General features: G+C 41.5%; 1 protein-coding gene across 5 annotated transcripts in view; it reads right to left on the reverse strand.

Moving 5' to 3' along the window:
- Positions 1-26,846, reverse strand: part of RARB (retinoic acid receptor beta) — a 508,146-nt gene that overhangs the window by 408,523 nt on the left and 72,777 nt on the right. The window contains exon 1 of one of the 5 annotated variants that reach the window (XM_069958666.1): positions 16,803-16,843. The exons of the other annotated variants lie outside the window; for them this stretch is intronic. The gene's annotated coding sequence lies outside the window, so the exon portion shown is untranslated. Of the gene's footprint in view, positions 1-16,802; positions 16,844-26,846 lie in introns of those variants that run through there. 5 annotated transcript variants of the gene reach the window in all.

Consider the following 26,846-nt stretch of genomic DNA (forward strand, 5'->3'; position numbering starts at 1 on the left):
TGAAAATTTAAATTTTCCAATAATATATACGTTTAGATTAAAGTTTCTCATTTTCAAAAGGAATATGAGACAAAAAGCACCCCAAAATTTGTAATGCAGGTTCTCCTGAGTACAATGGTACCCCATATGTGGGCGTAAACCACTGTATGGGCACACAGCAGGGCTCAGAAGGAAGGGAGCGCCAATTAGCTTTTTCAATGCAGATTTTGCTGCAGAAGTTTCCGAGCGCCAGGTGCGTTTGCAGAGCCCCTGTAGTGTCAGCAGAGAGAAAACCCCCCATAAGTCACTCCATTTTGGAAAGTGCACCCCTCAAAGTATTCATCTTGGTGTGTGGTGACCATTTTGACCCCACAGGTATTAGAGGAAAGTATTCAAAAGTAGACAGTAAAAATGAAAAACTCAAATTTTTCCAATATTATGTTCTTTTAGTTTGAAATTTCTCAATTTCACGAGGAACAAGAGGAAAAAAGTACCACAAAATTTGTAACGAAGGTTCTCCTGAGTACAATGGTACCCCATATGTGGGCGTAAACCACTGTATGGGCACACAGGAGGGCTCAAAAGGGAAGGAGCGCCAATTAGCTTTTTCAATGCAGATTTTGCTGAAGAAGTTTCCGAGTGCCAGGTGCGTTTGCAGAGCCCCTGTAGTGTCCACAGAGTAAAATCTCCCAATAAGTCACTCCATTTTGGAAAGTGCACCCCTCAAAGAATTTATTTTGGGGTGTGGTAAGCATTTTGACCCCACAGGTGTTTGAGGAAAATATTCAAAAGTAGACAGTAAAAATGAAAAACTCGAATTTTTCCAATAATATGTTCCTTTAGTTTGAAATTTCTCAATTTCACGAGGAACAGGAGAGAAATGTCACCCCAATATATGTAAAGCAGGTTCTCCTGAGTAGAATGAAAAACTCGAATTTTTCCAATAATATGTTGGTTTAGTTTGAAATTTCTCAATTTGACGAGGAACAGGAGAGAAAATTCACCCCAAAATCTGTAACGCAGGTTCTCCTGAGTAAAAAGGTACCCCATATGTGGGCATAAACCACTGTATGGACACACAGCAGGGCTCAGAAGGGAAGGAGCGCCAATTTACAGGAGCAAAACCGCAGCTAGTAATAGTTATTAGAATAGCGCAGTTACTAAAATAAAATAAAAAAAATGAAATTACAGGTAATGTGGGGTGGTTACGGGCAACCAGGGGTGGTTATGGGCAACCTGAGGTGGTTACAGGTAATCTGGGGTGGTTACGGACAACATGGGGTGGTCACGGGCAACCTGCTGTGGTTACAGGCAACGTGGGGTGGTTACAGGCAACGCGGGGTGGTTACGGGCAACGTGTGGTGGTCACGGGCAACGTGTGGTGGTCACGGGCAACCTGCTGTGGTTACGGCAACGTGGGGTGGTTACAGGCAACGTGGGCTGGTTACAGGCAACGTGGGCTGGTTACAGACAACGTGGGCTGGTTACAGGCAACGTGGGCTGGTTACAGGCAACGTGGGCTGGTAACGGGCAACGTGGGCTGGTAACGGGCAACCTGCTGTGCTTACAGACAATCTGGGATGGTTACGGGAAACGTGGGGTGGTCACGGGCAACCTGCTGTGGTTACAGGCAACGTGGGGTGGTTACAGGCAACGCGGGGTGGTTACGGGCAACGTGTGGTGGTCACGGGCAACGTGTGGTGGTCACGGGCAACCTGCTGTGGTTACGGCAACGTGGGCTGGTTACAGGCAACGTGGGCTGGTTACAGACAACGTGGGCTGGTTACAGGCAACGTGGGCTGGTTACAGGCAACGTGGGCTGGTAACGGGCAACGTGGGCTGGTTACGGGCAACCTGCTGTGCTTACAGACAATCTGGGATGGTTACGGGAAACGTGGGGTGGTTACGGGCAACCTGCAGTGCTTACAGACAATCTGGGGTGGATACGGGCAACGTGGGGTGGTTACGGGCAACCTGCAGTGCTTACAGACAATCTGGGGTGGTTACAGGCAACGTGGGCTGGTTACGGGCAACCTGCTGTGCTTACAGACAATCTGGGGTGGTTACGGGCAACGTGGGGTGGTTACGGGCAATGTGGGGTGGTTATGGATAAACTGAAGTTCTTATAGGCAATCTGGGGTGGGTACCTGTAATCTGACATGGGCACCGCAATCTGGAGGGGGTCATTGGCAATTTGGGGTGGTCAGAGGCGACGTGCGGTGGTCAGAGGCGACGTGCGGTGGTCAGAGGCGACGTGCGGTGGTCAGAGGCATCGTGGCGTGGTCAGAGGCATCGTGGCGTGGTCAGAGGCATCGTGGCGTGGTCAGAGGCATCGTGGCGTGGTCAGAGGCATCGTGGCGTGGTCAGAGGCATCGTGGCGTGGTCAGAGGCAACGCGCGGTGGTTACGTGCAATCTGGGGGGGGTTACATGTAATCTGGCGTGATTACGGGGAACCTGGGGGGTTATGTGCAACCTGGAAGGGTTACAGACAATCTGGGATTGTTACTGATAAACTGAAGTGCTTATAGGTAATCTGGGGTGGGTACATGTAATTTGGGGTGGTTACGGGCAATCTGGAGGGGGTCACTGGCAATTTGCGGTGGTTACGGGCAACGTGCGGTGGTTACGGGCAACGTGCGGTGGTTACGGGCAACGTGCGGTGGTTACGGGCAACGTGCGGTGGTTACGGGCAACGTGCGGTGGTTACGGGTAATCTGGGGAGGGGTTAGGGGTAATTTGGGAGTAAACTGCAATTATTACTATAATAAAAAGTGTGTGTTTTATTTTTTTGTATGTTTGTCACTTTTTGTACTTTATACATTCATTTTCACTGTATTACTATGATTACTGTGATATTTTCTATCACAGTAATCATAGTTCAGTGACAGAGACCAAATTGGTCTCTGTCACTTTAAATTTTCAGAGCTTGGCTGGTTGTGAAGCGCATGCGCACTTCATAACCAGCCAGGACGTCGAGGAGGAAGGAGCTCCGTGGATCCGGTGAGTATATGGGGAAGGGAGGGTGACTCGGGGACGGGGGTGACAGGGGGGGGGTGGGGGGCGACTTGGGGGGTGGGGGGACATCACTTTTTATCCCCTGTCACCAATCATTTATGGTGACAGGGGATAAAAAGTGCCGGGAGCACATGGTACAAGCGATCAGCGGTATATAGTATATACCGCTGATCGCTTGTACCGGGACCCCACAGGGGGGTCCCCGATGACTGCCCCATGCTCTCCGCTACCTCCGGTGGCGGAGAGCATGGGGCTTTCATTCATTTTAACTTTTTAATCGCTGTGAACCGACGTTAGTCGGTTCACAGTGATGGCGGCGGCCATCTTGGAAATGATGGCCGCCGGGGGAGGGGGGTTAGTTATCGGGGCACTAGGGGGGTCTGATCTGGGGTCTGATATACACTTATTTCATCTCCCCCCGCCGTAGATTCACGGCGGGGGGAGATGAAAGGTGGCGGCGGCACCGGTAATCCCATTTACCGACGGCCGCCGCTATAACGTTAATAGCGGCGATCGTCGGTAAGGGGGGGGGCCGGGACGGACCTCACACACTGCCCCAACCCCTCAGCTACCTCCGGTAGCCGGGGGGATGGGGTGGGGGCCGTCCCGGCCCCGCAGCCTTATTCTCTGCCATCGCCGTAAAAAGCTGATGGCAGCAGAATAAGGCCCATTAGTGACCGCCGTAGAAAGCCGTATCGGCGGTCACTAAGGGGTTAAATCTATATCTACTGTATGAAGTAGGGCTGATTTCAGATCGGTGTATTACTTACATCATTCTGTTTAGTCGTTCTCCTAATATGCAGGAGAATAGGATTCTTGCCTCCCCCCGCCCTACAGCTGCTGATTGACAGTTGACTGCCTATACACACCATGGATAGATAACTGCCAATCAGAAGCTGGTGGGCAGAGTTTTCTACTTCTCATGCATATCCAGAACTATTTGGTTCTTGCACATAGTTGACTACTTGTTATCCGTGTTATTTAGAAAGATATCTTTGAATCAGCTACAGAGAACAATACATCATTCTGTCTAGCTTCTCGGTCATTAGTTTATGCTACCTTTAGATAGCAAAGCATAAGCCTACTTTAAGGCTTAAAGGGGTTGGCCACTTTATAGTAAAAATGCTCAGTGTACAGTATTAGTAACTGTACTCACTGTATATACTGACAGCAGCTCCCTGTGTACCTCATAGAGCTAATATCAGACTCCCCTCCTCCAGGCTGTGCTGCCCTGCTCTGTGGTGTTTTGGTCCATAAGATTGCTGACATGGAGAAGCATCTGACCATGCCCCGCCCCCCAGTGTCCACCACTTAGCCTGTATATGTCTATGGAGGACACAGGGGACAGGGCATGGTCACATGCTCCTCCATGTCAGCCATTTTGTGGACTGAAACAAAACAGAGCAGGACAGCCCAGCCTGGTGAAGGGGAGTCTGATTGTAGCTCAATGAGGTACACAGGGAGCTGCTGTCAGTATATACAGTGAGTACACTTACTAATACTTTGTACTGACCTATTTTACTATAAAGTGGCCAACCCCTTTAATGTTTGGGTGGTTTGGCTTATCCGATCATCGTGTCTGACTAAGTTCACCTCATCAAGGCAGAATGAAACTGTCAGCAGTATAATGCATCATTACCATATGACCAGATTCACACGTTTGGTAGATACAGTCTGTGCATGGACTTTATGCTACAGACTGGACCTTGTAACTCCCGGCATCATCATTCATGATGATGCCTGAGCTCCGAAACAGATACATCTCCACACTACTGTACTGACACAGCAGAGATTTAACTGTTTTTGAGGTCACAGCATCATTATGAATGATTATGCTGGGAGTTTCCAGGTCCACCATATCTACCAAATGTATGAATCTGGCCTTATGGTAAGATTCATTATACTGCTGACAATTTTATTCTGCCATAAGGTAAACTGCTGTCAAAAAGGGGTGAACTTAGTCGGACACAATGCTATGATAAGCCAAACCATCCAAACATTAATCCATAAGTATCAGAGGGTGTACCAGGAAACATTATCCCAACCATCATGCCACCTTTACCAGCCTAAATCATTAAAATCTTATGCAAAGAATTCATGACTTCATTCTACTTAACCTTTAGAATAGACAGTATACAAGCACACAATACACACACACTAATCTATCGACATTTTTTAAATTTCATTTTTACATTTTTATTTTGAGCTCCTGCAGTGATAGTTGAATAGATAGGTCATCCTTTCTTGGTTCTCATACTGTGGTACATGTAACCCACGGGGTACCTGCCATGTCTCTAAAGGGGAACTCATACTGTCCTCAAGCTATGCTTTTAATGTGCAGAATAGAATAAGATCATAGCTTTAGAAGTACTTTGATGTAGTTTATTTGAGTCAGGGGTACTTGGCTTAGAAACAGTAATAAACATGTGGTACAGGCCCTCTAGGAGTCTGAAACTTCAGAAGCAATTTCTTTTATACTATATCAAGTGGCACTTCAGAGGTAGTAGCAATGGTATAAGTAGGTAATACATGTGTCAATCTTTTCTATGCACCCCAAACCTCAATAGGCTGCATAGCCCCCCCCCCCCCCCCCCCCAAAGTGTAAACTTGCATATCATGATCTGAACAGATGAATAAGAGATATTCAGGTGCGGAAATTGCACCTAAAGATGTACCAGTCAAAAAAAGATGATTTTTTTTAATTTTTGTAATCCTTTAAAAACAAAGTGCACAACATGAAAACAAAAAGCTACGCATTTTGAACTAAACAGCTCTTCGCCGCCACAGTAAAGATCTGTGGGTCTTGAAAAACTTCAGGCGCACCTGGTATGGAGGTTCTCTGTACTGGTCTGGTGTATGGGGAATGGTGAGGTGACATGGCTGCAGTGTATCCTTAAAGGGAACCTGTCACCCCCCGTGCCGGGGTGACAGGCTCCCGACCCCCCGTTAGAGCCCCCTATACTTACCTAATCCCGCCGGGTCCCGCTTCTGGATTCGGTCGGGTCCCGGAGATCTCAGCCGCTGCAGCCCGGCGCGCGCGCTGACAGATGAGTCCAACGCTCATAGAGAATGACGGAGCGCTGGACTCTCCTGTCATTCTCTATGGGTGTTGGACTCATCTCTCAGCGCGCGCGCCGGGCTGCAGCGGCTGAGATCTCCGGGACCCGACCACCTCCAGAAGCGGGACCCGGCGGGATGAGGTAAGTATAGGGGTCTCTAACGGGGGGTCGGGAGCCTGTCACCCCGGTACGGGGGGTGACAGGTTCCCTTTAAGCTTGTGTCTTTAAAAATGAATCGTGTTATATGAACATGTATCTATCTACCTCTACCTCTATCTACCTTTTGGAAATTATTTTGGAGTATATATATACATATATATATATATATATATATATATATATATATATGTGTATATATATATATATATATATATATATATATATATACTCCAAAATAATTTCCAAAAGCAATAAATAACAATATATCACAATTCATCAAAGGAGTACAGGCCCATAAGCATAATATGCAATAATATGGCTGGGCTTAATTGACATGCAAGTGCTCTGAGGTAGATAGATACATGTTCATATAACACGATTCATTTTTAAAGCACTAAAACAACTATACCATATATATATATATATATATATATATATATATATATATATATATATATATATATATATATATGGTATAGTTGTTTTAGTGCTTTCTAATAATATTAGATATTTGTATTAACAAAAATTTGTATTATGTTTAAATAATTATAACTTATCCCGAGCACTAGCATTTTAACCATATTAACCATATTACCATTTGTCCCACATTTAAACTGTACTTAGTTCCCCTGAATTGTTTTTAATGGGTGTTTTAAACAAATGCATAATGTATCAATAAAGTTTGAATATTCATGAATTATTTTTCTTGTATTTATTTTTTGGGAGGTGGAAACTATAGGTTTCATGTTAATTTCAGGGTTTCACCTCTAAATTATATCAGAAAATAGTTTTTTTTCTTTGTAAAAAGTGCAATAAAATTCTACTGGACAAGCTGAACAGCTTGGCAAATGCCAGACGCCTAAGAAACAAGGTTACAGCTGTTTCATGTGCATGCGTGCTTCATCAGACACCATGAAGCGCATGTGCGTAAAACAGCTATGACCTTGTTTCTTAGGCGTCTGGCGTTGCCAAGCGGTTCTGCATGTCCAGTAGAATTTTATTGTACGTTTAAATAAAGAAAATGATATTACAGTATGTGGCGAGTGCCCTTTCTCCTTCCTACACATACTGATTAGACATATATGTGTTACAAGTGTAAACAAGGCCTTACAAACACATCTGCAGTTACGTAACAAACCTAATACTTTATAATGAATTCATTCTATTAAATATTCAGCACAAATGTTTGGATCAACACATCCTACATAACATCATTGTAAATCTATTTATTCAAGTCTGAAGGTCAGCATAAACGGTGTGAAATCACTTCCCAACAGGACCTGATCAAGGCACAGATTCAGTGTGGAAAAGTGTTGTTTACAGTAAAAAGATTTTTAAAAAATCTGTCCAGTCTGCTTACAGCAACACAGATTGATCTCTTCTTTTCCTTCAAATGGTATGTGTTAGATGGCAGATGACACACATTAAAAAGAGTGACTGCCTGATAAGGTGCATCCTATTTTCTGCCCTATGGAGAACCTTATCTTTTTTGTTTCTCTTCTAGATATTTAAATTGTGTCCACACACTATTGTTCAGCATAGCCACAACTACACACTTACAAAACCTGAGTTTTATGTTAGTATATGGGACCTCAAACCATGGTAGTGATAGAGAATTGTTGCCTTTTCACTTCAGGTTGTTCTACTCTACTTACTTTTATGAACAGAAGCAAGAGAGACAAGTTAACTAATTTCCATATTAAGCGAGATCCATCAATCTTTCCAGAGACGACTCCCTCATGTATCCACCACAGTAGATTCTGTACAATTACTAAGGGAAGTAATGCAACATATCTGAGTCTGTGCATAGTGTTAATTTTTAATAAGGCCATTTATAAACCATACAATAGGGTTTTAATAAACAGCTGATGCTTCCAGCAGATTTTGTACTTTTCTTTTTAGAAAGATGTCATATACACTCCATTTCCATAGATCAATAGCAGACAATAGTCATTATCCAATGAAACTGTTCTGTCTAGTGAGTGGCCTAAACAACTAGGCAGGAAACAAATGTGTTGTTTTTTTTGTATAAAAAAGATACTATATTACTTTTATCTTAGGATGGATATATGGTATGTTTATCTCAGGCATATTTCATCCCTTCCTTGTCACCAATATATGACAAGTTTTTAACTCCTCACCTTCTAAGGCTTCTTCTAGACATTGGAAAATTTGTCCATAACTGCAAATCCACAATTGCAGATTAATTTACACTCACCGGCCACTTTATTAGGTACACCATGCTAGTAACAGGTTGGACCCCCTTTTGCCTTCAGAACTGCCTCAATTGTTCGTGGCATAGATACAACAAGGTGCTGGAAGCATTCCTCAGAGATTTTGGTCCATATTGACATGATGGCATCACACAGTTGCCGCAGATTTGTCGGCTGCACATCCATGATGCGAATCTCCCGTTCCACCACATCCCAAAGATGCTCTATTGGATTGAGATCTGGTGACTGTGGAGGCCATTTGAGTACAGTGAACTCATTGTCATGTTCAAGAAACCAGTCTGAGATGATTCTAGCTTTATGACATGGCGCATTATCCTGCTGAAAGTAGCCATCAGATGTTGGGTACATTGTGGTCATAAAGGGATGGACATGGTCAGCAACAATACTCAGGTAGGCTGTGGCGTTGCAACGATGCTCAATTGGTACCAAGGGGCCCAAAGAGACACCACCACCACCAGCCTGAACCGTTGATACAAGGCAGGATGGATCCATGCTTTCATGTTGTTGATGCCAAATTCTGACCCTACCATCCGAATGTCGCAGCAGAAATCGAGACTCATCAGACCAGGCAACGTTTTTCCAATCTTCTACTGTCCAATTTCAATGAGCTTGTGCAAATTGTAGCCTCAGTTTCCAGTTCTTAGCTGAAAGGAGTGGCACCCGGTGTGGTCTTCTGCTGCTGTAGCCCATCTGCCTCAAAGTTCGACGTACTGTGCGTTCAGAGATGCTCTTCTGCCTACCTTGGTTGTAACGGTTGGCTATTTGAGTCACTGTTGCCTTTCTATCAGCTCGAACCAGTCTGCCCATTCTCCTCTGACCTCTGGCATCAACAAGGCTCTGGCATCAACAATTTCCGCCCACAGAACTGCCGCTTACTGGATGTTTTTTCTTTTTTGGACCATTCTCTGTAAACCCTAGAGATGGTTGTGCGTGAAAATCCCAGTAGATCAGCAGTTTCTAAAATACTCAGACCAGCCCTTCTGGCACCAACAACCATGCCACGTTCAAAGTCACTCAAATCACCTTTCTTCCCCATACTGATGCTCGGTTTGAACTGCAGGAGATTGTATTGACCATGTCTATATGCCTAAATGCACTGAGTTGCCACCATGTGATTGGTTGATTAGAAATTAAGTGGTAACGTGCAGTTGGACAGGTGTACCTAATAAAGTGGCCGGTGAGTGTATATCCTTTGGGGATTTCAACCTGCCTATTCACACATCCGCAAAAAAAAGGACATGTCCTCGTGCAGATCATAATTGCGGCACAGACACAGCAATACAGATCTATAGGACCTGTATTTTGTGCGTAAAGACCGTAAATCAGCCAAAAATACAGAAAAATACTAAAAATATGGATGATACGGATGATAATATGGATGCACTACAGACAATTTTTTAAAGATTGTGGACAGAAAATTGCAGACTCAAAATGTGATCTGCAAAAATATACTGAAATGTGAAAGAGGCTTAAGAGCCATACACAGAGCCACTAGAGGACATGTTTTTGCGGGACCAATAATAATCTATAAAGACATCTTTTTTTCCCCTCTTTTACAACATTCACTTTGCAGTAATTCTTATTTTGGCATCTGGTATTAGTTCCTATTTATGCCGTTCACCATACAGACAATTCTGTGCATGGTGATAAAAAAAAAAACCCTAAACACTTTTTGTATTTGAATTTTTTTAATAGGTTTTTTTTTGTTTTTTGTTTTTTAATAGTTTTAAAAATGGCTGTGACTTCTATGGTGACAAACTGGCTCTCCTCAATGTTACAGGGGTGTGCAACCTGTCAATTTACGCAACCTGTCACGACTGCTTTAAAACACGTTATGTAGAGGTTAAACCGCTGGGTTCAGACAAAAGTCTGCTTCCGGTAGTTACAGACAGATGTTATCTGTAAGACGTAGGAGCCAAGCCACCATAAAAAGGCAAATAGGCGGTAATCAAATTCAGTTATTGTGGATTTACCAAACAAATCTGCTAAAAGTTTGCTCCAAGTATCTATTACTCTTTCAGAAAAGTAATATTGTTACTTTGTTGCTCCTAACCTTTTCCCCAACTATCCTCAGATGTGCCCCCTTGTTTTTATGTTCAGTTCTTATTTAAAACACTTCCCTCCTAAATCCTATTTAAACCTTTAACATATGTAAAAGTTTCCGTCATATCCTTATTTTGCCTTCTTTCCTCCTGTGTAATAAAAGGTTGCAAAAGGAACAAAATTGTGAAAGTATAATCTTTATTTATTTGCTTTCAGTGACATTGTGGGATTCTGTTGCAGCTAGCATTTCTGCTGGCTTTCCCGCCATATTGGTTCTCCTTATTGAATTAGCTCCTCAGCAACTCAAGACCAACTGTCACTGTTCTCGCCAGATTCTAAATACATGCTAAGAAAGTGACAGCTGGTCATCGGGTGCTAAGAAATCAAAAGTGACAACCAATTTGTCTGTGAATCTGCTGTCACTTGCAAAAATGGCATATGTGGTGAAATAGAAAGTGGCTATATAAATAGCTATATAAAACTTAACAAACCTCATAACAAAGTTGGGGTACACAAAGTTTTTTTGTGTGATATTCAACAGGAGATCCATGGCAGAATGTGTGAAATTTGCATCCCATTTATTTCATAGGGAAAATATGAATATTCTTTATGTATTGTTTAAAAAAAATATAAAAAACACACATTTACACAGGCACCAACACTGGGGTCTGTGTGATGTTACATAAAAGAAAGCAGAAGCTATTGTAGTGAAACGTGTGTCGGGTTGTGGACCCGAGACCCTCCATTGCTGGTGTATTCTTTACCCCTCATGTTACTTCCTATTGGTCGTATTAACCATTTGAGCCCTGTTACATGGTTTGAGCACTTGCACTTTAAGGCTGGGTTCACACTACGTGTATTTCAGTCAGTATTGTGGTCCTCATATTGCAACCAAAACCAGGAGTGGATTAAAAACACAGAAAGGATCTGTTCACACAATGTTGAAATTGAGTGGATGGCCGCCATATAACAGTAAATAAATGCCATTATTTCAATACAACAGCCATTGTTTTAAAATAACAGCAAATATTTGCCATTAAATGGCGGCCATACACTCAATTTCAACATTGTGTGAACAGAGCCTTTCTGTGTTTTTAATCCACTCCTGGTTTTGGTTGCAATAAGAGGACCACAATACTGACTGAAATATACGTAGTGTGAACCCAGCCTAACTGTGTATATACTTATTGAGTTTTATTCCATGTGTAGGGGAAACATTGTATGATGGCAACATCCCTATACTATATATATTCATTTGGTGGTGTCCTGGGATCCCATCTTTTGCATTTGTGTGGTCATAAGTGTCCTTTTTGTAACAAAAAAAAATTTCATGTGACATCACACAGATCCCAGTGTTGGTGAGTGTGTGTGTGTTTTTTTTTTTTTTTTATACTTTTTTAAAACAATAAAAAAAAGAATATTCATATTTTCCCTATAAACGCTGCCCCTTTTTTTGTATATATTGAATTGTACGTTGGGATTTTTTATTGTGATGGGGATTTTTTTCTTTGTTAATATCCCATTAATTTCACTTGAGATCTGTGCAGTAGTTCATACAACGCAGTAATATTTCCAATAAAGTTTTGATATCGGTAGCAAAATAAATCTTCAATTGGAACCAAATTAATGAATGGGGTCTGTTCCCTAAATTACCATCGCAACTGATATAGCTAATTTTAAAAAGACAATACCCCTTTAAGTCAAATTTAAAATGTTAATAATAGATTTATCAGACACTGTATAAAAACCTGTTGTGTGAACCCATAGGAGTACATTTAATAACATTTACATCTACTGTTGCACAGAGCAATAAAAATTCACAATTTGTGTGCAAAGCCTGTGAGCTCTGGCCTCTTGCTCTCTGTGAAATCGGTGAACATGGGTGTAAATTGCTACTACAATTTACACCAGCTTGGAGCTAAAGGAGATTTCTGAGGCTGCCGAGTGACAACCTTAGATGCTCTAGATTTATTCAGATGCACCTCTTTTCAGATAGGAGCAACATATGAATCACCACTGTTGATAAATCCCCCCCCCTTAGTTTTCCACTCTTATGTTCACATTGAGCAACCAATTCCGCCTGCCTCAGTGTCAGACAGTGTGTCTATGGGAGGGCTTGCACGCCTCCACTCTCTACTCAAAGAATTGACATGTGAATTCTTTGAGCGGAGGAGCGTGAGCCCTCCCATAGACATACTGTTTCGACAGGCGGGTGGGGATTCCGATTTTGCTTAGTGTGAACATACCCTATGGATGGGTTCACACATACACGATTGCAGCAGATTTCATTTTGCGAAATCCGCTGCGATCCTGTAATTTTCTATGGGTTTCAATACTTGCAGCGGATTTTTCATTCTGCTGTGAGTATGTAAAGCCCCGTCGCACTTAACCTGGTCCTGTCCGGGTAATATATTACCAGGCTGCGCTCCTGCTTGCTTCTCAGGCTCCCAGCTTGTTGGTGTCATGCTGCAGAAATTATGTGTGAAGCTACCCTTAAGCTATGTTCCCACACAGTATTTTTGCTCAGTATTTTAGTCGGTTATTTATTGGCAAATAACACCCGTTATTTTAAAACAATGGCTGTTTTAAAATTACGGTAATTATTTGCCATTAAATGTCAGCCATCAACTTAATTTGAACAGTGTGTGAACATAGCCTTACTGTGTTTTAAATCTACTCCTGGTTTTGGTTAAGAAATACTGGAGAAAAATACTGTGTGGAACATAGCCTAAAGGGGTACTCCACCATCAGGTGAAAAAAACATGCTGCAGAAGCAGATAGGATTTGCTTACCTGTCTGCACTGGTTCTGAAACCATCAAAAAAATACACAAGTTCAAGTAACACAGCCATTGCTTTTTAACACATATAGAAACATAGTAACCAAGTAATAAAATAACAAACAAAATAATAAGAGAAACCAGTAAATTACACAAAGAAACATGTTACCCCTGTGACTACAATGTTTGCCAAAATAACTAAAACTGAAACGGCCCTTTAAATTATATTTTTTAACTACTACAGCAGGCAAATACGAAGTAAAGCTTATAGGAAGACTACAGAACAATCCAGTAACTGCAGGCAAAAGCAAGCCAAAACAATGAAAAAAAAACAATAAGATATGATACATGCAGTTACAGAAGAAGTGAGCAAAAGAAGAGGATACTAGAAAAAAATGAGAACATCTGTTTGTATTCCATACAGTTGGCAATTTCTTGCAGCAGACAATTACTGGTTTGCCGCCTTTGAAGTGTATCCGTTAGCGTTCTATGCTCAGAATGTTGTATTTTACATTAGCTTCTAATATAATTAGTGCTAACATATGGCACAATCAATAGGACATTTGGAATCAGTTTACCATGCCCTTGGGTGTATAGGCATAGGGTTTTATTGGTAGGAAGGAAACAGAACTGCCCATCAAACTGATATTTTTAACTACAGGACCAGACAATTTTTCCCTGGTGGTCAAGCTTTAAAAAAAATCATTTAAAAAGACTGAAAATGGTTTTCATCAAAGATGTAATGCCACTTAGTAAAATGCCTGTAAATGGAATGAAATGCATGGTGTGAAATGTATGTCCCGGTGATATAATCCATGAATATGCTGCTGATAGATTACAATGTACAACCTACTTCATATGATGGATACCACTGGATGTCATTCGGAGATTATGCACTATTCAATAGAATAAGGTACGGCAGTTTGCTACACTACTTTCTTTCTACAATCTGAACATACTGATGGGATACTTGTTTTTCTATAAAACTGGCACTAGTGAGCATATGTGTTTCTGAGATAGGGCAAATTAGATTCTGAACCCCGTTCAGGGCAGGAACTGATATTAATTGTTTTCAGGGTCCTGTATATGTACAGGGTCCTGTATATTACAAAAATATGTAATGTGAATCAGATACATCTTTTTTTTTTTTCAACTTTAATCCATCGGTGCCGGTGGTGCGGTCTTTTTTGTGAAGCACCACCCAGTTTCAGCGCCCGGCATTGTTCTTTTCCTGCACACCAGCCAACCCCGGAGCACTGGGGGTAGGCCCGCCGCCCCCCAGTGTGGCAATATCCCCCCCACCACCAGTGATAAGGCTCTATTGATTCTAATGGAGCCACGTCACAGAGGGGAGGGGGTTTAATCCCAATGGGGGTGCCGGACCTGCCCCCAGTACTCCGGGGCAGGCTGGTGCGTGGGAAAAGAACCGGGCTGCATTTTACAAAAAAAAGGACCGTGCCACCAGTATCCCCGTGCCAGCACTGATCGATTAAGGCAGTGCTTCTCAATTCCAGTCCTCAGGCCTCACCAACAGGTCATGTTTTGAGGATATCCCATACAAAGAACTCCTGTGATAATACCTGATGCACTGAGTATAATTAGATCACCTGTGAAATACTAAGGAAATCCTTTAAACATGACCTGTTGGTGAGGCCTGAGGACTGGAATTGAGAAGCACTGGATTAAGGCAAAAAGGAAAGAAAATTAATATAGAAAACTGCGTATGCTGATATAGAAATACCTGTTTGAGCAACAGTAAATAAAATGAAAAATAGCTAATAAAACAATGATAATTTAACAACAAGCTCAACCACTAGGGCAACACAGCAAGGATGATTGTATTGATGAGTACAGTCATGTAATAACTGTATGGCTCTGTTCATATATGGCTTCTGTTTTATTGTAAAAAAAAAAATTCTATGGTATCTGTTTTCCTACACATTCTGATAAAATTGTGTTTCTTTTTCTACCAAATAGAATATTATAGAAGTACCTCTACGCCCAGAAACAACCACTATGACATATGGGAAGTGTTTTTTCTCTGACATTCCCGCCTGATCTTTTTACATATTAGTCCCTGACTCATTTCTAACACCTACAGATTATTTTGCACTCTAAACGAATAAACAAATAAGTTGTTATAAAGCGTTCACAACATGGACCTGCTATGCTTCTAACCATTGATAAATGTACATAGCAGAAAGCATTATGAAACAAAATAATTTCAGCGTCTATGGAAAAGGTTTGCAGGTTTTAGTAAGACAAATAAATACTTGTGACAATGAGACAAACTGCTCCTTTAATGTGTCTGCCATAAATATTACATTGAGAACAGTACAGTGTATGTGGGATTTGCTTAAAATATTTCCAATGCATAAGCTGAGAATTCCACAATGACATATTTTATAGCCTGGCATTTTGCCTATTAGAGGCGGCACAGTCTATAACCCATTACCATCCAATGCCGTCAATGTATGCACGCAAAAAGAGTTCATATTGTAAAAATTCTATTCAATCTCAAACTGCACTATTTTATATCAAAATAAAATGGAGTATTTTACATTCATGAATATAACATTTAGATAGAAATTGTGTTTCATTAAAAAAAACAGTACTCGAGGTAGGCTGTCACTGCTTCACAGGGCATGCTGTTCATTGCGCAATTTACCACTTTTATGGCAGAAAATATTTTATTTGTTTTACTACTTATACTCCAGAAAATAAATTTACGAACTGTCGGAAAGTTATGAAGGCACAGCCGTGTGAGAAATCGCTCCAGCTCTCCTCTTCGCCTTCCCTTTCTATTAGCTCATTAACATTGCTTGTTTAAGCCTCCATTGCTTTTCAGATTTAATGATGGAATATATAATGCTCTATGAACAAAGGAGACAGTGTCCTCTGGATGTGACCAGCTAATGGGACATTGCTCTCCTAAACAAGAGAATAAGGACACACATTACTTGCTGACCCACTACAAATCCCAACCAACACGGAAATGCTAATAGCAAAAACAAATGTAAAAAATCCATAGGTGTGCCATAAAGGGGTATATCCATCTTGGAAATTAATAGCATATGAAGAACATGCCTTAAGTGTCCCCAGATACAGGTCCCACCTCTAGGACCCAAACCCATCTTCAGATTGAGGGCTCCCCAGCACACTGGGGCCTGTCCCAAACCACTAGAGATGGTCGAGAAGCCAAAAACAGCAGAAGCTATTGAGTTACACAATTTGAGTAACTTGCCCATGAGAGACCACATCAAGGGGACACTTACGGCATATCCAGAGGATATGTCATAAGTGTCCCAGAGGGTATATACCTGTAACTAGACTAGATATTATACATCTATGGCAGTGTTCCCAAAAATGTTTCCTAACAAACTGCTTCTGTCAGAGCATGATGGGAGCTGTAGTTAATCAACAGCTGGAGAACAATAAGTTGGGGAGCCCTGGGCTAAGTGGTAACTTCCTAAAAAGACTTTATTAAACATTTTCTACCATTTTACAACTGTGGAGTCTGTGTAAGTTTATCACCTGGATATCTGTCCTCCAGTCAAAGAGCTGTGTTTGTCCGGGCTTGTGCACATCATGATTGATGCTTCTGTGACTGAAGTGTGTCAGCAAACTGTCATAACTGACAGTATTACTATACTGTTGTACAGATTGGTTCAGTTTCTGGACAGAGGGGAGAGTATACTAGAAGAGCAGCTCACACAGGCTGTAGATATGGAGAAAGACACATAAACTGTTTGCGGGGTGGGGGGGTGGGGAACACATGAACTAAGTATATGAGAGAATGCCGAGATACCACTGCAAACTGTAGACTGCTGAACGAGAGGACCTCATATCCAGCATTTATTACTGGGAGAATACACATGCATGCAAAGAATCTGAATCTAGAAGCAGGCTGCAAACTGTATATAAAGAGGTCTAAAATAAATGAAAGAATCAGGACTGAAAACTTAAACTCAACAATTTAATTTAAGGTAACCACTAACAGAGGTTAGAGGTGTCCATAGACTAATGTTGGTTTCACAATTGGCAGTTTTTTTTTTTTAAACTGCCACTGTAAGTGGATCTGGCAGGGAGGAGACAAATAACTTCTTCCTTCATTTTACCCATTACTTTCTGCTCCTCCTAGGGGATAAAAAGGTGATTCTGTGCACAGCATTCCAATGTAACCCCTGCCTGTCTGGCAAACTGAGCTGGCTCAGCAGCATCAGTACAGGCAGAAGTTTTCTGCTCTAGACTGGGAAACCCCGTTTGTAGCTGGGATTCCCCACTGCTGGAGTAAGGAGCAGTGTGCAATGCACTGCTACTTGCTATATGTGCAGAGGAGGGAAGCAGTAATGCTACTGTATAAATACTTAACTCTTTGCCCTCTGTGGGCTAGGCTCTCTGCTCCTGACCCATGTAGAGTAAAGACCAATGAAATGTATTTCCATGATTTCCTATAGAAAAACTCTGCTCGGTTCTCGAACAGTCATCCAGAATAGATTAAGTTAGAGAACTTAAGTTCGAGGTATGACTGTGTATGTATAACTACATTGTGCAATGTTACAGGAGTGCGTTCAGCTATATACAGTATAGCCATTAACACTCTCCAAAGCCTTAGCGTCAAAGAACTTGTCAGACAACCCCTGTCCACATGTCCTATCAGAAAAAAAGCACAGTTAAATATTGGAAACTATATGAAGCGAACATCCATGCTTTAACACCATTTGGTTATCTAAACTGGTCCAAAAGCCAGAGCCAATTCATTAATTATATTATATTAATATCTTACAGGTAGTCTGCACCCTCAAAACTGCTGACCCCTATAAAGAGGTCAGAAGTGTAATACCAATCCGGGTTCCTGTCATGCAACCTACAAAACTGTTGTCTGATGACTTGGTGTCCTGAGCTGAAAGGAATAGAGAGGAGCACAACTCAAGCATGGTCGAGTCTGATCGTCCGGCGTTTAAGTGCCGGTGGCTGAAGTTGTTGGATGCCCTGAAACGAATACATCCACAGGCTATGTTTCCACATCGCCTTTTTACGCAAAATAACGGCAGTTGTTTTTAAAATGATGTCAATCAATAATCATCATGATCATTATTGATGTATGTCATTATCACAAAACAAAGAAGTAAAACAGCGCTCCATAGCACAGGTCAGACAGTAAAACAGGTAAGGGCACAATATTAGAAGCTCTGACCTGATGTGGTTGTGCAAGGAGAGGCACAACACTCAAAGATAGCTTGTAACAGGACCGCAGCCTCTCCCCAAATGAATCCAACTAGAATCATATGTCAATGCAGAAAACACCTCCTCTCCGATTAGGGGAGTCCAAGGGCGCAGGTCCAAGAAAGGGACAATGTAGTCACAAATGATTATTTATTGATAAAAATTTCATGAAAATAGTATTAAAAAGCTTTTTAATACTATTTTCATGGAATTTTTATCAATAAATAATCATTTGTGACCACATTGTCCCTTCCTTGGACCTGCGCCCTTGGACTCCCCTAATCGGAGAGGAGGTGTTTTCTGCATTATCACAAAACAGACTCTTTCATCTAAAAAAGATGTTGTGGGAACATAGCCATAGGCTGTATCCATTATTATACTCCCTAGAGCTGCATCCAACTTCTTAAGCTACCTGTATTCAAATGCTGAACGATCGGACTCGGGAATGCTTGAGTTGCACTCATCTCTAGAAAAGAATTTTGACATATTCTGTGCACCTAAAGTGAAAAGCCTTTTGGGCAATTTCTGTAGCGGTGGCAAAATGACGCACCAAGGCACACAAGAAGAAAAAAGCCTTATACGCCAAGGTTAGAATCACAAACTGCAGCATTCTTGGAAAACTGCCACTATAGTTTTTGTGCCAAAAACAGAAGTGGATCCAACAGAAAAGAGAAGTACAAGTCCTCCCTTTATATTTTCCATCCCATTTGAATCCTCTGGCTTTGGTACCTGCAGTATGTGATTAAAATTTCAGTGCAGAGTAAATGGACAAGTCTAGCTGGATGAGAACCAAAAACACTCGTGCAACGTCATTGTGAAAACTAGGCAATATTAGGAAATCCGGGTCATAGTATCACATTGGAATTTTTCCAATGAATTGAATTCAATCAATTTCAGAATCTTTGTATTTAACATTCTTCAATGTAATAAATGTAAAAACAAATTATAAGGAAATCTTTATCTGATCTTCAGAATTATACGACATAAAAAAAGGAATAAACATTTTATTCCTTATGCTTGATCATGAAAGTTAGCATTAGCAGGAAACATGGTGAGATATGATGATACACTACCGTCCTTATTGCTAAACCATCAATTACCCAATACACTTACATCGGCAATACTGCCACTTTGGAGAGCCCGACACACCAGCTAAAAGCCTGCTTTGAATTAAATTACCCTAATATATTGCCGTATTGTAAAAACATCAATTATCAGACAGTCGGCACACCGCTGATCTCCAGACCTCTAGGAAAAAAAACTAAATACTGTACTTTTCCATTACAGAACAAATACAAACTTACATCATAATGGGGACTCTTACGAGGAGGCTGAAAATGACATTTAGCAAAGGTTTTCTATTACTGCCTTATTATCAAAGACTAGAATCCCATTTCTATGAGTACATCTGATTTTATAATGTGTCACTCCACTAATATATCAGGGAGCCGCGCACACAGCATCACTAACTTTAAGTGGGAGCTTTCCGATAATACAGTAGATAATCCAGGGCAAAGGCGGGGGAATATGAACTGGAACACTCTCACAGGTAAATGGAGCAATTCCAATTATAGGACTGGATCAGCAAACTGATATATATTTAATTCTCCATTATATTAGTATGGGTTCGACTTTAAGAGAGAATACATCCTCTAGATTAACCCTAATATTGCCGCTCACATTTTCTGCCACAAATCTACTGTAAAATCCGCACTGTGCTATGGATTTGCTGAGGATTGTTCTCTATGCTCCAAAATTCTTTTTGAAAAGCTACAACATGCTCCTATTTGGACCACACATTCCAGCTAATGTCTGAACATAGGCAAACAGGTTTTCTACAGCTTTGCTTCTCAGTTCCAGTCCTCATGGCCCACCAACAAGTCATGTTTTGAGCACCTTCTTTGTATTTCACAAGTGATATAATTATACTCAGCGCATCAATTATTATCACAGGTTTTTTGGTATAGGATAGCCTCAACCTATTGGTGGGCCTCCAGTTCAGTGGGAACACTTATGCTGCGTTTACACGGAACGATTATCGTGCGAATTTGCACGATAACAATCGAATTCGAACGACAATCGTACGTGTAAACGCAGCGAAGGATCAAACGACAAGCGAGAAATTGTTCATTTTGATCTTTGAACATGTTCTCAAATCATCGTTGATCGTTCCCAAAAAATTCGCAGATCGTTCCGTGTGAACAGTCGTTCGCCGATTTAACCAATGTGTGAGATAGGTTTAAGTGATCGCAAAACTAATTTTCCGTACGATATATCGTACCGTCTAAACGCTGATCGTTATGAAAAAAACCCATTACTCCGACATCGTTAATCGTACGATCGGGCCAATTATCGTTTCGTGTAAACGCAGCATTAGTTGACAAGATATGTAGGTACGAAAAAAATCTATGATTTTTGTAGTTAACTAGGCAAGAAGCATCATGGAAAAAGTGTAGCAGAAATTGTATAGATAGTAAATTACAGTTGGTAAAACTCCCCCCCCCCCCCTTTCCTCCCTCTCTCTCTCAGTCCCTCAAGGGTGGTTTTGGCTATGGGCTGGGGCTAGGGTGCGGTTTGGCTTGTGGGGGGGTTTGGACGTTGCTCAAATTATAGGATATATGGCATCAAGACAAATTTAGTATCTCTTTGTCTCACTTTTGGTGTAATTGAGATTTGCACTAGTATCTAACATGTTCAATCTTTTATATCTAATGCGAAATGGGGTTATATTGTCAAATATTTTTTTATGACATCTAATATTTTTGCATTTTAAACTAAAAAAGCTGTTGTTTCACTTCATGGTAATAGAATACCTTTCTATATATCTCAACAAGAAGTTGAAGGGGTTTTCTGTGCAAAACAGACTAATGGTCTATCCTATCACAACCCAACCGATCAGTTTTTCATCCCTCACACTAAACAGCGAATAAGGTCAGGAACAGATGGCTCCATTCACAGTGAAGTGGCTGGACCTGGTCATTGCAGTTTAACTGCCATTGACTTGAACAGGACCTCAGCAGCAGTTATGAGTTGCCGCCAATACAGAGTGAATTAAGCCAACTGCTTCTGACCTCATTCACTGTGTTGATGAAAGCAATCTTGTTCCTCGGGAGATGAATAAACCTGGTGGCCAAGTCTGGTTGTCTAACCACCATGGTAACCAGGTTGTGTCCAGACATGATTAGATGAAAAGTAGGTTAAAAAAAAAAAAGCAGAGAATCAGATATTGCCATTGGATTGACGATATCAGAAAATTATTGCAACACAAATTATCTGCACGCCAAATGGGAATCCATTAAGAATTGTGTAAACTTGCAGATTACTTAATAACATACAACACATAATAAAATGAGCCCAGAACCGACTGCCATTTACTTTTCTGGGCAGATTCAATCTATTCCAGCAAAAGAGATAAAATTAATAAAGAAATAAATGAAAGCTGTATACTGCATATTTTAAAGGGCAATTTGCATGCCTCTCATGCTCCAAAATGCAAAGTATTATCAGTTAAAACTCATGTGCTGAGGTCCCTTTTGGCAATTCATCAAAGGAAAGTGGTAGAGAACCACAGGATCTCGGCTGCTTTCTAGCTTTGGCAGTGTAATTAATAGCTAGCTGCATTCATCATTCGCAATCAATACCTGGGAGGCATCCCAGGCAGGGAAGAGAAAACCTGCATAAGCGATCAGTGTAATAATCATGTGAGGACTGGGATATTTATTTCAGCATTACAACTTACAGGCGTAAAGATCTTCATGTAAAGCTTCCAGCAGCATCATAGGTGCAGCCTATTAAATTGTTTTTTAAAAAGAAAAACTTTTCAGTTTAACATAGAAATAGATCATCACAGGAAATAATTGCACACCAGTGGCGGCTGGATTCTTCAGGAATTTAGGATTTAATTGAGACTTTAAGATTAGTGTTGAGCAGACTTGCCGAACTGTTCGGGTTAGGCAGCGTTCTTCAAACCTAAACGCTTGCCTGCTCTCTGCTGCCACCTCTGTCCGTGAAAGGGACTGTACAGAACAGTAGCAAGTCCCCATTGTAAACCTGTGCTGCTTAGTTCCTGACATGGACAGAGGGGGCAGACTGGAAAGCAAACACCCATTCCTGTAGCAGCAGATAAGTACTGGAAGGCTTGAGATTTCTTAAATAAAAGTAATTTACAAATCTATATAACTTTCTGACACCCGCTGATTTGAAAGAAAAACATTTTTGCTGGATAACCCCTCTAACCCCCTGTGGAATGACTGACCAAAGTACTTACACCAGAATGTATACTGATTGACTGACTAAAGCATTTATAGAAAATGCATAGTTGTGGCCACTAGAGGGCATGCAGAAGATTACCATATACAGTGGTCCCTTAGGTTGCAATGGCCTCAGGATACAAATATATACAACATACTGTACAACGGTGTTTCCTGAACTACTGTAACATAAAATATTATGGACAACCGAGATCTGCAGTATGTGTCAATAGCTGGATGATCCTACTAGAGTGGGCATTTCACTGGTAAAACCCCTATGTTACTGAAGTCTATGCACTGTGTAATATAGCCTTTCCATACTGCATTTAAAGGGGTTATCCAGCAAAAATCTTTTTCTTTCAAATTAACTGGTTTAAGAACGTTATAGAGATTTGTAATTTTCTTCTATTAAAAAATCTCAACTCTTCCAGTACTTATCAGTTGCTGTATGTCCTGTATGAACTGGTGTTTTGTTTTCAGTCTGACACAGTGCTCTCTGCAGAGCAGCAGCAAATTCCCATGGAGAACCTCTCCTGCTCTGGGCGGTTCCTGTCTCGGACAGAGGTGGCAGCAGAGAGCACTGTGCAGACTGAAAAGATAAACACCACTTTCTATAGGACATACAGCAGCTGATAAGTATGGGAAGACTTGAGATTTTTAAATAGAAGTAAATTACAAATCTATATAACTTTCTGAAACTAGTTGATTTGAAAGAAAAAGATTTTCACTGGATAACCCCTTTAACCTGTACCAGAATGAGCGGATTCTTTGGACAGTGGGTGAAGGTGGCTCCATGTTATTTTTCTTGTACACTATGTGTACTGTATGGGACCCTGTAAAGGCACCTGCCCTCTATATAAAAAGTGATTTGTAGCTTCTGTTAACTATTCCCTATTATATGTAAGGCTTTGCTGTATCTGTTAGTAATCTAGTTATTTTTATATTTCAGGATAACATTTTGGGAACTTTACAACCAATTACTAGATTTCAATATAGTAATGGTCTCAAGCTACAATATTTTAACCATGGTTGTCCCAGAGCCAATAAACCTTGTATCTCCAGGGACCACTGGTCTGTTACACATTCTAATAATGGAGTAAGGTTCCATAGCTCCCTCTAGTGGAGGCTGCAGACAGCCAAGATATCGTTTTATAACCCACGTCTAGGCATTGGAGCCAAAGTTTTAAAAAAGAGGAACAAAATAAATCACTTGAGATCATTTGGCTCCTAACTCTAAACATAAAAGGCCAAATAATTTTTTTGTCCTATTTGCAACCATTTTACTTGCCATCCGGAGCCTTGAGTTGTCCAGCCCCGCTGATTTCAGTGTGAATGAGCAGTAACCTGATGCACATTTAGCTACTGGGGATATAACTTGCAGAATTTCCTTCTCCCACCATCTCTATGGAGGCATATGTCTCTTATTATAAGCGTCTGCTGCCACGTCGTGCACTCGGGACCATCCCTGCACCAGCTAAATAAAATTTGCAAGAAAATGTCACAGGACAACAGGTTCTCCTGATGAAACTTTCCTCCCCGGGGATATGGTTATTTAGCCATTATTCCACAAGCAGTTAAATCTCTGGAAAGGAAGGACGGGATTTGCTTTTGATATTAATCTCTCTCAAGATGTCTCTCTCAGCACTTTATGGAGAGCACATAAAGCTGTGGCCAGAGGGAGATTAATACGCATTGCCTCACGTTGAAAGACAGCAAACAGCGTTCACGGACTACAATTATCTCCTTCACTATTTAAATTAGACAGATTGCACGAGAAGCAGCTGGATGGCGAGGCCGGCCCGCTAATGCTTAACCTGAGAAGCTCCGCTTAAACACACTTAATACATGCAAACATGCTTGACCTGCCTACTATACACCAGCCCTATTCTATCACTGCTCATTTAGTACAAGATCCCTGCAGAAATCCAAGCATTGTTAATGTGTAATTTACTATCCTGATGAGAGCAACCTTGTAAAAGCCATTGGCAACACACCAGAGGAATATGTTGTATCTATAAAGGGGGGGTTCCACAATAGAGGCAGAAATATTACATGGAATTAAATTTCTACATAAATTACATTGTACATTTTAATATGGATAGGTGAGGGGAATCTATGAGCTGCAATTCACATTGCAAACTGCTCACACTGTTGGATAGCTATGGATAGCTATCAGTTCAGGTAGACACATGGTACCTTGGTTCTTATATCTGTCTGTGCTTTCAGGATGTATAAAAATTAGAGATGAGCGAACCTTGAGCATGCTCGAGTCCATCCAAACCCGAACTTTCGGCATTTATTTAGCGGTGGCTGCTGAAGTTGGATAAAGCCCTAAGGCTATGTGGAAAACATGGATATAGTCATTGGCTGTATCCATGTTTTCCAGACAACCTTAGAGCTTTATCCAACTTCAGCAGCCCCAGCTAATCAAATGCCGATCATTCGGATTCGGATGGACTCGAACCCGAACCCGGTTCGCTCATCTCTAAAAAAAAAAATGCTTTAAGAAGAATTATCCAGCGCTACAAAATCATGGCCACTTTTGCCCCACTCTTGTCTCCAGACTGGGTGGGGGTTTGAAACTCTGTTCCATTGAAGTAAACAGAGCTTAATTGCAAACCGCACCTGAACTGGAGACAAGAGTGGTGCAAACGTGGCCGTGTTTTTGAAGCGCTGGATAACCCCTTTAAATTATATAGTAATAAGAGTCAAAGAACTGATCTTCTGAGGTGTAGCAAGCTGTAACACCTTCTTCGTGCCCCCTCCCATACCTGACCCCGCTTGGTACTCCGGGTGTGGAGGGAGGGGGGAGAAAGTAACAATAAAAGCATTTTTCTAGATCCTGGAAGCACAGGTGGATATATGAAAGGTACCATGTGTCACCTTGATCTAATGCTGCGTTTACACGGAATTAACGTTCGAATTTTCGCTATAACGATCGTATAAACTGTAAACAGTGTTAACTGTAAACACCCCCTTCCCAGAAGCTCCTAGCATCCTAGTTAAAGGGGTTATCCAGTGCTACAAAAACATGGCCACTTTCTTTCAGAGACAACACGACTCTTGTCTCCAGTTTAGGTGCGGTTTGCAATTAAGCTCCATTCACTTCAATGAAACTGAGCAGCAAAACCCCAAGCTGTAGACAAGAGTGGTGCTGTCTCTGGAAGAAAGTGGCCATGTTTTTGTAGCCCTGGATAACCCCTTTAACTTTGCATGTTGCCCCTAGTATTGTAGTAACAACCTCATAATTGCCTTGGAATTCCAGTTAACCCCCTCCCCCCTGGGTACCCTTTTTGAGCCCCTCCTCCCCAAAATGCTCCTAGTCTGTATTAATATTGTATTAGTCTTAGACCAGGACCTCTTCCTGCTATCTGTGCCGGAGCAGTGTAGGTCTTTTCCTACAGGCAGCGGGTGATAAAATGATGTCATTGTGCGCATCCATGGTGTACAGGGCCAGGGAGTCCCTGCTCCTGTACAGTAGTGAGTGGTGATGCTTACATTGTACAGATCGCCACGAACTTAACATTTATAGGGGACAAAATGTTGCGTCCCTAAGAACTATGAGCTGGAGCCTCGGAGCAGCACCTAAACCCTCCATGATCCGATTCTGATCATGGAGGGACCACTGTGTTAGAATATTAAAAATCAATGTCACCACACAATAGTGGGCATACCTGCATGAGTGCAATACCAATGCATGTAAAGAACAACACGATACTACAAAAAAAAAAGCACTTGCATACAATCACATGCATACAATCCTTTGCACATAAGGCTGGGTTTACATATATAAGTTGGCATCAGTTGCGTTTTTTGCCTAAAAACTGACCACAACTGATGTCACAACTGATGCCAAAAATGCATCAGTTGTGATCAGTTTTTCTATCCGTCTTTTCATTAAAAACCATCAGTTGCCATCAGTTGTCATCAGTTCCCATCAGTTGTCACAAGTTGCGCTCATCAGTTGACATTTTTTTCCCCAGTATGTTTTCCTGTCATTTTCAATGGGATTTGCGGGGGAGCGCACGGGGGCTATATACTAATTGGGGGAGCTCACAGGGGGGCTATATACTACAAGGGGAGAGCGCACAGGGGGGCTATA

This window comes from Dendropsophus ebraccatus, chromosome 2 (genome assembly GCF_027789765.1).
Source record: "Dendropsophus ebraccatus isolate aDenEbr1 chromosome 2, aDenEbr1.pat, whole genome shotgun sequence".
NCBI classification, from domain to species: Eukaryota; Metazoa; Chordata; class Amphibia; order Anura; family Hylidae; genus Dendropsophus; species Dendropsophus ebraccatus.